The sequence below is a fragment of the Chiloscyllium plagiosum genome, unplaced genomic scaffold (assembly GCF_037043375.1).
Source record: "Chiloscyllium plagiosum isolate Xiang-an unplaced genomic scaffold, Cpla_swu_hap1 HiC_scaffold_25, whole genome shotgun sequence".
In the NCBI taxonomy this organism is placed as follows: Eukaryota; Metazoa; Chordata; class Chondrichthyes; order Orectolobiformes; family Hemiscylliidae; genus Chiloscyllium; species Chiloscyllium plagiosum.
The window spans coordinates 25,189,477-25,201,717 of NW_028270163.1; positions in this window are offsets into that span (position 1 = coordinate 25,189,477).

Genomic DNA, 12,241 nt, shown 5'->3' on the forward strand with positions numbered 1-12,241 from the left:
TTCCCACAGAGCCAACATGCTTCCTTCCACAATCAGACCAGATCTGACCTTCCTTTCCCATTTTTTCCTGTTAAAAAGCCTTCACAACTTCCTTATGCCCTTTTCTCCTTGACTGCCATTCTCCTTCTTCAACTATCTGGCACTCTACTTCTTACTTGCCTTACACACCTCACAGAAGCTGTCAAAGTGGCGTTAGGCATTTAAACTATGGAATATGGCAGTGTTTGCTACAAGAAGGGATTGTGGTTTCAGTGCCAATCTACCCTGCTGCTGCCTGCATAGAATGCTGAACTGTGCTACTTTGACTGGGAAGCCTCCTGAACTGGAAAATTGGGCTATGTATTTTATTAATTGAATCTGAAATGTGGATTCTGGCCCATGTTGAAAGACTCAAGCCATGGGTTTTGTTACCAAATGTAAGACAAATATGAATAACACCAGGAATTCTTACAATCATTGAACTTACCACATCATTCACTCAGTAAATCATGAAGCCATGTGGATCACGCTTCAGAGATTTGGATGTCCAAGAAGCTTGAAGTGATATTTGCAACATTTACATTTGTACAGTTACATGTTTTAATCAGGTTATGAAATTTATTGAGAAAAGACAGCAGGACTGTCGGTGAGTGAATTTTGTCGTAAACTGTGAGGCCATTTAAGCTATTACCTGGAACTTCACTTTAGCTTTTCCTTTTCTCTCTTTGATGTGTGGGTGAGACTGCACCTGGAATATTGTTTGCAGTTCTGGTCTCCAAATTTGAGGAAAGACATTCTGGCTATTGAGGGAGTGCAGCATAGGTTCACGAGGTCAATTCCTGGAATGGCGGGGCTATCTTATGTTGAAAGATTGGAGTGACTGGGTTGTATACCCTTAAGTTTAGAAGACTGAGAGGGGATCTGATTGAGACATATAAGATTATTAAAGGATTGGACACTCTGGAGGCAGGAAACATGGTTCCGCTGATGGGTGAGTTTCGAACCAGAGGACACAGCTTAAAAATAAGGGGTAGGCCATTTAGGACAGAGATGAGGAGAAACTTCTTCACCCAGAGAGTGGTGGTTGTGTGGAATGCTCTGCCCCAGAAGGCAGTGGAGGCCCAGTCTCTGGATTCGTTTAAGAAAGAGTTGGATAGAGCTCTCAAGGCTGGTGGAATCAAGGGTTATGGAGATAAGGCAGGAACAGGATACTGATTAAGGATGATCAGCCATGATCATAATGAATGGTGGTGCAAGCTCTATTGAAATGATGTTTCAATCTCTGCCTTACCCGTCCTTAACTTCAAATATTCTCAATTATAATAACTCAAATTCTTTAGATTGTGTGGGTGTGTCAGTAAAGTGTTTGTTGCCACACTGGAATCTAATGGAAAATTAGACAAGAAACTGAAACAAACAAATAAATAATGGAGCAATATCACGACTGCAATACAGCGAAATTAGAGTCCATAATAAAGTTCTAGGCTGCAATAAGGCAAATTCAAAGAGAGAGGCGATTTAGGGCAAATTCATTTGATTGAAAAATTAAACAGGTCAATATGTATGTACACTAGTGTATAAACATCAAATCCACGTGATTAGGCAGAATTCTCTGGTCCTGAAGAAGAAGTGAGGAATGGGTAGAAGAACTTAATTCAGAAGCTCAATGCAGGGTAAACCTTTGCAATGACATTCTCTAACCTTTAGAAAGCATATCAACCTACAGGACTGCATATATCGAGAAGCCTATCTGTATGTATTTGCATCTCATTAAAACACAACTTGCTGGTAATACCTACCTCTACCAATTAAGTTATATTCAATTGAGAAATACATTCCTTCACAAACCTGGCTATCTGTTTCTTAATAGCTTGCGTCTGGCGAGCTCTACTTCCCCGTGGACTTCAGAGTGAATATTTGTTGGTTTGTCTTTCTTGTGATATAGCTTTAAGTCAAGGTTAATGTTTGAATTGTCGTATAGGCTCTGCAAAAGGAGTGAAAATGATACACAGCAAGATGACCTTATAGAGATTTATAAAATCATGAGGGACCTGGACACAGTAAATGAACAGAGGTGAAGAGTCCAGAACTAGAAGGCATAGGTTTAGGGTGAGAGGGGAAAGATTTAAAAGGAACCTAAGGGGCAACTTTTTCACACAGAGGGTGGTGTGTGCATGGAATGAACTGGCAGAGGAAGCGGTGGAGGCCGGTACAATTACAATATTTAAAAAGCATCTGGATTGGTATATGATTAGGAAAGATTTAGAGGGATATGGCCAGGTATTGGCAAGTGGGACTAGATTAATTTAGGTTATCTGGTCGGCATGGACAAGTAGGACCGAAGGGTCTGTTTCCATGCTGTACGTTGTTGACTTTACTTAAAAGACATTTGGATGTGCACCTGAATAGGAAAGGTTTAGATGGATATGGACTAAACACAGGCAAATGGGACTAGTTTGGGAAACCTGGTTGGCATGAATGTCTTGGGCAGAAGGGTCTATTTCCGAAGCATTCATGATGACCAGTGAGTTTTACATTAGTGGAGAATAAATTGATGCAGGGGATTCTGAGGGGGAGGATTTGCATGTATTTGGAAAGGCAAGGACTGATTAGGGATAGTCACATGGCATTGTGGATGGGAAATCATGTCTCGCTAACTTGATTTGAGTTTTTTGAAGAGGTGACAAAGAGTATTGATAAAGACAGAATGTTAGATGTCTATATGGACTTCAATAAAGTGTTTGCAGATGACAACAAAATAGGTGGTGTAGTGGACAGCCAAGAAGTTTACCTCAGAGTACAATGGGACCTTGATCAGCTGCTTCAGTGGGTCAAGGAGTGGCAAATGGGAGTCTAATTTAGATAAATATGAGGTGTTGCATTTTGGCAAGGCAAAGCAGGGCAGGACTTGTGTAGTAAATGGTAGGGCACTAGGTAGTATTGCGAATGAAGACACCTATGGGTGCAAGTGCATAATTCCTTGAATGTGGAGTCACAGGCACACAGCGAAGAAGGCATTCGGTACACTTGCCTTCATTGGTCATAACATTGAATATAGGAGTTGAGATGTCAAGTTGTGGTTGTGCAGGACATTGCTGAGATGACTTTTGAAATACTTTATATTATTCTGATTGCCCTTCTATAGGAAGGATGTTGTTAAGCTTGAAAGGGTGCAGAAAATATTAACAAGGATGTTGCTTGGACTGGAAGATTTGAGCAATAGAGAGATGCTGAATAGGCTGGTGCTGTAAAGCATCAGAAGCTTTACAGAGATTTATGGAATCATAAAGGGCATGAACTGCCAGAGGAAGTGGTGGAGGCAGGTATAATTACAACATTTAGAAGGCATCTGGATGGGTATATAATACAAAGGGTTTAAAGCGTTATAGGCCAACTACTTGCAATTGAGACTAGATCAGATTCTGATGTTTGGTAGGCACAGTTGATTTGGACCGAAGGTTGTGTTTCTATGCTCTATGACTATGACTATGATATAATTACAATGTATTTATAGGGAGATCCGAAGTAAGGCTTTGTGGTAGCACTCATACTATTCACAATCTATTTCATAGTAATTAGGTGATCAAAGGTCAACTTTCCTCTGCTGTATTAAATACTGTCTAGACAGAAAATTCTTTATCCATAGTCACCTCTGTTCTAAAACTAAACTGATCATCAGACGCATACAGGGTCTACAGTATTTGGGTGATTGCAGTGTTGTTGCATGCTACACCAGATTGGGAAGTCACTCTTGATCGCTTTATTGCTGGATACAACAGACTCAGTTTGTATTTGGATATTGTCAAAACCCATAACTCAACCTGGTCTGTCAAATCTTACACTATCTATATATGATGGAGGGACTTTGGAACATACTGAGCAGTTCCCATACATTGTCAACAATGTCTCTTAAAAGATCACCATTGACAAGAAGATCAAACACCAGATCAGCTGTGCCAGCTCAGCCTTCTAGAAATTATAGTAGGAAATGTTTGACAACAAATGTGGAAATTGTCTACAAAAAGCAGGATAAATCCAACCTGACCAATTATTGCTTCATCGGTCTACTTTCCTTCCATCATTTTGTTTGTATTTGTGTCATTGATAGGGCTGTCAAGCAGAACTTACTCAACAATAAGCTGCTCACTAATACTCAGTTTGGATTCTGCCAGGCCTACTTAATTGCTGACTTCATCACAACCTTGGCCCAAACATAGACAAAAGAGCCGAACCCCAGGGGAAGTGTGGGTGACTATCCTTGACGTCAAAGCAGCATTTGACCAAGTGTGACATCAAGGTATCCAAGCAAAACTGTTGTCAATGGAAATCGGCAAAGACTTTGTATTGGAGTCATACCATCCTGCTCAGTGACTTACCTGTTGATTCCTCATAGCCTGTTCAACATCTATAGGCATGCTGGGGTTGTGGTCGAACACTCCAATTGCCTACGTTGTTTGCAACTCTGCTAACATTCAAGAAGCTCCACAACATCCAGGACAAAACACTCCACTTGATTAGCAGTGCATCTAAAACAACTCATCTCCACACTCTCCACCTCCGCCATCACTTTCGTTTTTTTGGCACCCAAAGCCTCATTTTCACCATGGACATCCAGTTTCTATACAAATCTGTCTGCCATGATGAAGACCTCCAAGCCTTCAGTTTTTTTCTTTTCCATCGTCCCCACCAGTACCCTTCTACTGCACTCATTTGTTTAGCTGAACTGGTCCTCACCCTCAATAATTTCTCCTTTGAATCCTCCCACTTCCTCCAGACCAAAGGGGTAGCTATGGGCATCTGCATGGATCCCAGCTATGCCTGTCTCTTTGTCAGCTACGTGGAACAGTCCCTCTTTCACAGCAACATCAGCACCATTTCTCACCTTTTCCTCTGCTACATTGATGACTATATTGGCGCCACCTCCCATGAGGAGGTTGAACAGTTAATCAAGTCCAAAAATGTGCAGGTTAGGTGAATTGGCCATTCTCAATTACCCGTAGTGTTAGGTGAAGGGGTAAATGTAGGGGAATGCGCTTCGGAGGGTCTGTGTGGACTTGTTGGGTCGAAGGGCCTGTTTCCACACTAAGTAATCTAATCTAATCTAAAAAACTTCACTAATAATTCCCATCCCGACCTTAAGTTCACCTGGACCATCTTGGACATCTCCTTCTCCTTTCTGGACTTCTTCATCTCTATCAACAGTGACCCACTCTAAGACGGCCATCTTCTACAAATTCACCAACTTCCATACCTACCTGGACTACACTTCCACCCTGCCTCCTGTAAAAACGCTATCCCTTATTTCCAATTCCTCCGCCACATCTGCTCCGAGGAGGACCAATTCACCACAGTACGCACCATCTTCAAAGACTGCAATTTCCCTTCCCACATGGTCAATGATGCCCTCCAGCGCATCTCATCCACTTCCTGCATCTCCGCCCTCGGACTCCACCTTCCAACTGCAACAAAGACAGAACCTCCCAGTCCTCACCTTTCACCCCACCAATCTCCGGATACATCGCATCATCCTCCGCAATTTCCACCAATTACAAACAGACCTCATTATCTGTGTTCTGTAAAGACCATTCCCTCCGCTACTCTCTTGTCAAATCCAAGTTCCCCACCAACCCACCCGCCCCTCCCGGAACCTTCCCCAGCCATTGCAAGAATTGCAAAATCTGCACCCATACCACCCCCTTTACCTCTGACAAAGGCCCCAAAGGAGCCTTCCACATTAGTCAGAGATTTACTTGCACTTCCACACGTCATTTACTGTAGTCATTGCTTCCGATGTGTTCTCCTGTACACTGGGGAGTCAGGATGCCCACTTGAGGAAAGCTTCAGAGAACATCTTCAGGACACATGCACGAAGCAACCCCACTGTCCCATGGCCAAACACCTCCTCCACCCATTTCCCCAAGGGCATGCATGTCCTGAGCCTCCCCCATCGCCAAACTTGTACCACCCACCACCTGGAGGAAGAACGCCTCATCTTCAGCCTTGGGACCCTCCAACCACATGGGATCAATGTGGATTTCATCAGTTTCCTCATTTCCCCATCACCTACCTTATCCCAGATCCAACCTTCCAACTTGGCGCCACCCTCTTGACCTGTCCTACCTGTCCATCTTCCTTCCCACCTATCTGCTCCACCCTCCTTTCCGACGTATCATCTTCACCTTACTTTCATATACTTATCACACTCATTGACCTTCGCCCCCCCCCCCCAACCCCACCCTCCCCCCATTTATTTCTCAGCCGCCTTGACTTCATTCCTGAAGGAGGACTTATGCTCGAAACGTCGATTCTCCTGCTCCTCAGATGCTGCCTGACTGGCTATGCTTTTCCAGCACCACTCTCTCGACTTCTATCTAATATTGTCAACATTCACACTCTCCACCACTGACTCAAAGCGGAAGTGGTGTAAACTATGTACATGAAGCACTGCAGCAATTCATTAAGATTCCTTGGTCAGCATCTTCCAAATTTCCCATCAAGCCACACCTCATCCTCTCTTGGAGACATATCATCCAGGTGGACCTACACCACAGGGACTGCAGTGGTTTAAAGAAGATGAGAAAGAAAGTTTCTTAAGAACACTTATGAATCTGAAATAAGTGGTGGCCAAGCCAGCGAAACCTACATCCCATCCACAAATAAAAGACCTCTGCAAGTTATCAAAAGTCTCAGTGTACAAAGCAACATTAGTCATTAAACGTTTGTAGTGTAGTGGAACTCAGACTATGTATCAGTAACATACTTGAGGATTTCAACAAACAATGCTTCCATTAGGTTGTCTAAATTCGGTATCCTTTCAAGTTCTAGTTTATGAACTCTCGAATGATCAGCACTCGAGAGAAAGGCAAAACAAATCTACAAAGACACTCAATATTTTTTGTAAAGTGTCGCAGCAATGACATTAATGACTCAGAGGAACTTGTTACCAATCGTTCAAAAAAGTGACACCCTGTCCAAGCTGCATATTGTTTTGACTCCAAATGCCTTAATGCTAAAGCTGGTCTGTAAAGAAAAGGAGGTAAATCCTGCTTTCCAGATCCTACTCCCTCATTGGGACAACCTGCCCCATATGCCTAAGACCAACAGATCAACAAGTAGTTTGTTTAGTGACATGAACACCCATGGTAGAAACCTATGATTGAGCAGATGCCATCCTTAAGTCAAGTGACAGCTAACAGTAGAAAATTCAGTCCTTTGAGCTTGCACCACCATTCAATATGATCATGGCTAATTATGTAATTTCAGTATTCCACTCCCACTTTCTCTCCATACCCTTTAATCCCTTTAGCTGCAAAGGGTACGTCCAGCTCCCTCTTGAAAATATTTAATGACCTGGCCCCAACAGCTTTCTGGTGGAGGATTCCACAGATTCACAACTCTGAGTGAAGAAATTCTTCCTTATCTCAGTCTTGAATGGTTTACCCATTATTCTTAGACTGTGACCCCTATTTCTGGATTTCCCAAACATCAGGAACATTCTTCCCACATCTAGCCTGTCCAGTCACATTAGGATTTTATATATTCCCGTAAGGTACCTCCCTCATTCTTCTAACAGCAAGGATGGGTGTTGCTGTTAGTCCCTGTATCTGAAGAATGAAATGGATGGGAAGGTGAGTGACGCCCAGAAAAAAATCACCATGAAAGGAGGGATCTATGACAGGTGGAATGGTAAATTTAGAGTACTGTTCAAAATTCTGTCACAAATACAGGATAATAAAAGGCAAGTTGAGGACAAATATGTGGAGGAATTTTTCATATATTCAAATAACATGGAATAGTGAAGATGCATGTTGGATTATCAACACAAATTCTCTTAATTAAAAGGTTTAGAAGGACCAAAGGATCTGTTTCTGTGCTGTATTAATCTATGACCCTATAAATGCTAGATTAGGTCAAACCCAAATAGGGTGTTGGATTACAGTAGCAATATTACAATTTTCTCTGAAATCATAAAATGTTGGAGATCACAGCAGGTCAAGCAGCGTCCATGGAGAGAAAGCAAGCTAACATTCTGAGTCTAGATGACTCTTTATCAGAGCTGACTTGAAGTGTCGAGGGAACAGTATTTATGCAATGGTGGTGGTGGGTGAAAAACAATGGAGTTCTGGGGGGAAAACGATGTTGATAGTTCAGATTAAGTGATCAAAATGTGAGAATCACGGAGCAATGGCATGTCTAACAGCCAAACCGGAAAGAAGACAGTCCCACTGGGACATAGTGACAGAATGTAACAAGCAAAACTAAAAGAAAGAGAAGGTATGGGTTCACAATCTAAAGGTGCTGAACTCAATATTAAGTCTACTTAATATGAACAATCAATATCCTTTCTCTCCCAGCACTGCAACCCCCACCTGCCACCATCCCATAAATGCTGCCCCCTCCACACTTCACATCAGCTCCGACGAAGAGTCATATAGACTCAAAATGTTAGGTTGCTTTTTCTCCATGGATGCTGCCTGGCCCACTATGATCTCTAGCATTTTTTGTTTTATCAGTACAGATTCCAATATCTGCAGTAATTTGCTCTTACAATTTTCTCTGTTTCCTGAAACCATTCTATTTCCAGGAAGAGTCATCAGAGGCAGAATGTTGAGGGATTATTTGCGTATTAAGTGGTGGGACCATCAATACTGTAATTGGAAAGAGCATCATGGGCTAGAATTGGAAATAAGATCTTTGAAGTGGGAATTAAATAAGGTTTTATTTTACAAAGATTTCAGCAGGAGTAAGACAACTAGTAATGTAATTCACATTTTATCAGGCATGAACCTTGAACACTCTGCGTCAGCAGAAATGACTGGAGAGGAACCTCGTCCAACCTAGGATTTTGAGAGCAGGCTAGAGAGTGTAAACAGATTTGTGTAAACAGGATAGAGAAAGATCTAGGATGTGATATTTCCGTATATTGTACTAGAATGAAATGGAAACAATGTATAAGTATGTCTTCGTGCAGGTTGATGATTTTCTGAATGCATCGACAGACATGGAACAAAGCCAAGGTATCGGACAGAATTCTGATTAATCAGTCTAAGACTGAGGTTGTTTGCATAAACATGAGGTTAACCTATATACCTCAGTCCTCCTGTGGTGTTTGTAAGAATTAACAACAACATCATGAGTTAGTTAAGCACAAAGTGAAACACTTCTAAAAGATTATTGAAAATTCCAAGATTACCCAGGTCAAATATAGCATATAAATCCTTCTGTCACATTCCATCAAATGATGTCTGAACAAAGTTTACACTGATTATATACTGAACAAAGTTACGTCAGAATTTTCCCACCCATGATTTGTACAACACAGGCTTGGTATGGAGTAGAGTTTCTTAAATGGTACCCTCCCAAAATGTCAGACATTTGAACTGATTTCCATCTTGTGTCGACACTTTATATTTTCCCATTTACTGATAATTCAATGCTTAGCTCTCTTTGAGTTAATTTTAATTTATTTCTAACAGGTGTCTGATATGTTAAGCCAGATAGACCCTATTCCCCCATGCCGACAGGTACTGTCAGTTACATTGGACTTGGGACCGGGGTCTCCTGGCTCAGAGGAGGGGACACTAACGCAGTACCCAAAATGCCACCAATTAGAACTTCCAGAGATTTTCAAACAACCTGTTCAGATGTATAAATGATTTGAATGTGAGCTGAAGAGGTATAGTTAGTAAGTTTGCAGATGACACCAAAATTGAAGGTGTAGTGGACAGCAAAGATGGTTTCCTCAGATTACTATGGGATCTTGATCAGATGAGCCAATGGGCTGAGAAGTGGCAGATGGAGTTTAATTTAGATGAATGCGAGGTGGTGCACTTTGGGAAAGCAAATCTTAGCAGGACTTATACACTTAATGGTAAGGTCCTAGGGAGTGTTGCTGAACAAGGAGACCTTGGAGTGCAGGTTCATAGCTCCTTGAAAGTGGAGTCGCAGGTATATAGGATAGTGAAGAAGGAGTTTGGGATGCTTTCCTTAATTGGTCAGGATATTGAGTACAGGAGCTGGGAGGTCATGTTGCAGCTTTACAGGACATTGGTTAGGCCACTTTTAGAATATTACGTGCAGTTCCGGTCTCCTTCCTATCGGAAAGATGTTGTGAACCCTGAAAGAGTTCAGAAAAGATTTACAAGGATGTTGCCAGGGTTGAAGGATTTGAGCTATAAAGGGAGGTTGAATAGGCTGGGGCTGTTTTCACTGGAGCATCAGAGGCTGAGGGGTGACCTTACAGAGATTTACAAAATTATGAGGGGCATGGATAGGATAAATAGACAAAGTCTTTTCCCTGGGGTGGGTTAGTCCAGAACTAGAGGGCATGGGTTTAGGGTGAGAGGGGAAAGATATAAAAGAGACCTAAGGAGCAGCTTTCTCATGCAGAGGGTGATACATGTATGGAAGTAGTGGAGGCTAGTACAAATGCAACATTTAAGAGACATTTGGATGGGTATATGAATAGGAAGGGTTTGATGGGATATGGGCCGGGTGCTGGCAGGTGAGACCACATTGGGTTGGGATATCTGGTCGGCATGGACGGGTTGGACGGATGGGTCTGTTTCCGTGCTGTACATCTCTATGGCTATGTGTTTTGACACAGATCAGAGGGCAGGTGAGACTTGAACCTGGATGATATTTTCTAATCAACCTGTTCAAAGATGTTAGTATACACATCTGGAGCAGGTAGGACTTGAATCCAAGACTCCCTGGTTAAGAGGTGGGCACATTACTACTGCACCACAAAAGCCCTCAATTATAATTTTTACTGTCATGAACTGATACACCCACAAAAGGTAGGTTAGTGAGAATGAGATTAAGGTCTTTGACTTCCAGCATCCATAGTGCTTTCAGTTTTTTCTTTAAAGTTTTTAATCTTTTGTTGGTTCTCTCATTAATGATCAGAGGGAGATATATCCTTCAGTGTTCAGCCTGCTTGGTCAGTGGTGTTGCTACTGAGTTACAGTAGGGGATAGCCAGGGTACATTCTATGCCCTTGCCATTGTCAATGCTTCTTCCAAATGCTGTTTAGCATGGACAAGCATCATCAGTTGAGGGAGGGTGGTGGTTGGGAATCAAGTTTCCTTGCCTGATGTTTGATCGGATGGCGTGAGATTTCACGGGGTCCAGAGTTGATTTTGAGGACTCTGTGAACCACTCCAGATTCACCAAAGATCCTCAGACAGCACCTTCCAAACTCACAACCACTTCCATCTAGAAGGACAAAGGTAGCAGATATATGTGAACACCACCACCTTCAAGTTCCCTCCAAGACACTCCCATCCTGACTTGGAAATATATTTCTGTTCCTTCACTGTCGCTGGGTCCAAATCCTGGAATTCCTTCCCTAATGGCATTGTCGGTCAACCCATACCAGGTGGACTCAGCGGTTCAAGAAGGCAGCTCACCACCATTTTCTCAAGGGCAACTAGGGATGGGCAATTAATGCTGGCTAGCTGGTGATGCCCACATCCCACAAAATGAATAAGTTCATTTTTAAATTATACCATTTTATATATAGCTCTAGTGTGCTAGTCCTGCTGATGGGCAACAGAAGTGTCCAGGGTATTAACTACAAGGTATGACACAGTAACTATGATAATATCAGGCTATTGAATGATTCGCCTGTAGGACACTTTTACTTTGGCATAAGGTTCCTGATGTTGTTGAGAATGGCTTTATAGGATTGACTAGATTGGTTTTGGCTTTGTGGTTTACAGTGTCGAGGTAAATGGTGGATGGTTCATTTGGTTTTTGTCAGTTTTATGTTGCAGTTTCATATAAATGAATAATTTGCTAGGCCATTTAAGATGCAACCACATTGCTGTGGATCTGGAGTCACATGTTGGCCTGACTGATACAACAGTAGAGAATTCCTTCTGATAAATAATAGTTTATTAATTGAATTAAAAAATACTCCAGCAGCTATCATGGAATTTGAATCTCTGGAGAATTAATCTGGTCCACAAGAATACTGATCCAGTAACATTCAGATTTGAACTCTTAAACCTATCTCTTCTTTGGAATGTTTCCTCTGTGACAGTTCATATCAGATTACCAAATGGAGTCAAATTCTTGCTGGCAGTTGAAAATGCAGTGTGGAATACAATCAATACACCGCTTTCTGATTTATCTACCTTTCTATAATGACCAAAGGTGCTTTATCTGTGGAATCTAAATTCTATGACTTGCCTGGTTTGCTAATAACATTCTGGTAGTTTGTTCAATCCTATCTACTGACCCTGCAACCCTGAACCTT